Source organism: Aplysia californica, unplaced genomic scaffold, assembly GCF_000002075.1.
Source record: "Aplysia californica isolate F4 #8 unplaced genomic scaffold, AplCal3.0 scaffold00128, whole genome shotgun sequence".
In the NCBI taxonomy this organism is placed as follows: domain Eukaryota; kingdom Metazoa; phylum Mollusca; class Gastropoda; order Aplysiida; family Aplysiidae; genus Aplysia; species Aplysia californica.
Genome location: NW_004797398.1, coordinates 1,046,319 through 1,049,748, shown reverse-complemented (window position 1 = coordinate 1,049,748; position 3,430 = coordinate 1,046,319).

Sequence of the window (3,430 nt, the reverse complement as noted above, 5' to 3'; positions counted from 1 at the left end):
GGGAGGCTGTCTTTTATTTCCACTTTCAGAACATGATAAAGTAAAAGACCGTAATCCAGGTGCAACGATCTATTATGTGATGAAAACGATGAGAACAGGGCGAGTGTTTTATTATTTGTTTCGTTTACCCCCACTAGTGTAGATATGGCGCTTTAAATATTTCGGTCTATAAAAGATCACGAGTCTCATTAGATATAACCCTCCCCATTGAACCCTTCCAATACTAGATCTAATTTGGTCCTAAAACTTTCCACAACTGTTCGTCGCTCACATGTATTTCAATGAGTCCGCGTACACAGAGTCAATAAGGGGAAAACACTGAATACTCGTATAATAGCTATAAAGTTTTAAAGTGCCCAACAAATCAGACGTTTTTACATGTATGGGCAGGGATCCCCCAAAAAGTAGATTTTAAAAAAATTGTTTCATTCCGATTATGTTTCGGGATAAGGACCTATCAGTCACATTGAATTCCAGAATTAAAGTACAGTATAAATAATTGCAAGTAGGAATACTGGATAACGACTCAAAACACTAGATCTAGAGAACCTTTGAAAAGAAGGCCTATAAAAATCAATGTCCCCGGAAATAATGGTGTACTGTAGGCTACAAACTTACGGGGTGACATTGAGGTTACCTAGCAATCCAGTTATGGCGGTGCTTAAAACGACTGATCTACATTCATATCTGTCAACCAGCTCGTAACCCCCCCCCCCAGGCGGGATGTTTCGTTAGGACTCATAGTAGATGCCTCCATATACATATACCAGCCTTGTCCTGCCCCTAAAAAAAAACCAACAAAAAAAGAACAAAAACCAAAACCAAAAAAAAACAAACAATAACAACCAACTAAACAAAAAACAAACAAAACAAAAACAAATGTATTAAATACGTCTTTGAGGGTTGGAGTAGGTCGCGGAAGTCTATTTTTGTTTCGGAAAATACGTATTCTCGGTTTTCCGGTCTTGCTCCTCACGAACTTGGCCAGAGTCCAGGGTCCACCGCCCTAACCCGCCCCATGGGAAGAGTGGCTGTCTTTATTTTGAAAAAAATGCCAGCTATCTGCTTATCTATCGCGGTCAAAATAACCTTGAGGAAGTAGCCTACCAGAAAGACGCTTTCCAGCTTTATGGTCTACTTAAAATTAAAAACCCCCAAGAGACAAAGAAGATTCTAGCACTGCATTCTTGGGGTATTTTGTGTGTGTGTGTGTGTGTGTGTGTGTGTGTGTGTGTTATAACGAGCAACTCAACGATCTGGTTTTATACCAGTTTGCCTATATTTCGGACAGCATAGGCAGAGACAGTGGATTATGACATTTGAGTAAACATGACAGCTATTTGTACGTGTCCTACCATCTTTAGTGCGTTTACTATTATACCGGTTTTGTTGGGGGGGGGGCTTTTTTGGCACGGTACTTTAATTTACAGGTTTCACGATTTTGAAAGAAATCCTCGAATTCGCGTCGCTCGCGAAATAAATTTTTAAGTTTGTGACCTCCAGTCTAACTCAACGAGGACTCCCATTGTAGTCATTCGACGGCACTTTAAGTGCAGATTTTTTGTTGTTGGTTACACATCATATAAGAAGCGCAAAATTCGTTATTTATACAAAAATGTTAACGTTTTTATCCTTTTTTAAACTTTCTCTGAAATTTTAAAAAGTCGGAGGACAAAAGCAAATTATAAAAACGAAAGATATTGTGTTTCTGATTTGTGTGCGATGGTTCCAAATTTGTCAAAACTTAGCCTTTGATATCCTGCTGATCGGATGTATGTATCCTCTGTGTCCTTAAAGGGTTGGCAATGGATAAGTGTTTTAAGGCGCTCGCAACTGCATCAGGTCATAGGAGCGCGCGTGACACACCTAACATTTTCAGTTGGGTGGAAATTTTGAATTTTGCCCGGGGGCGGCCAAAGCCAACTCTTATCGATTTTAGACCACCAAGGGATCTTTAACGTGTGCAACTTGCACACGGAACCTCCGAGATTTTTGGCCCTTGTCCGAGAAGGCTAGGTGTAGATCTTTCCTACCAGAAGATCAAGGGTGTGGCTGAAAGACAGCAGTAAGAAGGAGCCAAGGAATAGCTGTTGAAAGGCTGTAGAAAGAGTCAGGAGCTCAGAGGAGGGGGCAAAGGAGTTGGGGGCAGAAGCTGGAAACGAAAGCAGACGACAGAACATTACTAGAGAGCAGGAAAGGAAGTGAAAGGAGACAATTTTACAGAAGTAAATTTTTCGGTCGCTACCCGGATTCGAATCCTGGACCTTTGGATCAGAGGCCAACATCTTAACCTCTTGACCACGAGAGCACCCTTTTGTTTTGTGCATTTCGGAGAGCTTCAAAATTCTTAATGTATGGTATGTGTCCGTTTTTAAGTGGTCAAACATAAAGCGAGGGCGGGTCCAGAAATTTAGGCTCCACCAAATATTGGTTGATACCGTTTTAAAAAAAATGTAGGTGCTATTACGCACCATAAACACAATCATTTTAGATCATTTAGGAGGCGGGCTTCCGACCCTTCGTTGACGGAGAGATATAACATCCCAGCAGAACGACAGAGATACCCTTTAAAAAAAAATCTGTCCACTCGTAAAGCGAGCTCGGATCTCCTGCGTGCGACAGCGAAGCGTTTAATTACAACACCGCAGAAGCCGGCTTTGCGTCCAATTAAACAGAACTTTGAACACTTAACAATCAAACCAAGGAGACGTAAAATGTATCAATATTAATCTACATATCGAAAAATATCAAGTTTTAAAAAGCTCAGCCAATAAGAAATTGGCAAAACTGGACTTTTTAGATTTAATACAAGTTTTACGGATAGTAAAAGTCGTATTAGTGCAGAACATTAGAGATGTTACAAGAGAGTTACAAACACAAACAAGGGAGGAGAGATAAGGACGATAGACGTTTGGTAGGGAAAAAGTAGCAAACCACACCAGAGCACCCACCAACTGCCCACTATGTACTTCTTAAAGGCGTCGATCTTCAGGAGCGTGGTCGACCCGTTCTAGTTTCAGGACAAAGATGGTACAACGTAATAGTCACATTAGTTTTAGGAGAAGGGGTTGTGCTGTTGAGGAGGCCTGGTTCCAGCCGGATGAGATCAAACCTCACACATAGTGTTCGTGTCCATTAGAACGGAAACGACCCGATTTTTTTGTCGGGAGGAGGAAAATCGGTCTGGTCGTTTCCGTCTTCTGTGTCCACCAGTTTGGAAAAGACACGTCTTATAATCTGTTGGCCTACTGGTTCTCTTATTCCCCGGATGTGTAGGCTAGACCGCTCATTATTTAAGTTTCACCTACTGGGAGTGTGTCTAGGCAAAACAATTCTTGTCTGATTTAAATGCAGTCACAGAATGTCAAAGAAAACAGCCCAACACACACACGCACGCGCGCACGCACACAAACGCACACACACACACACA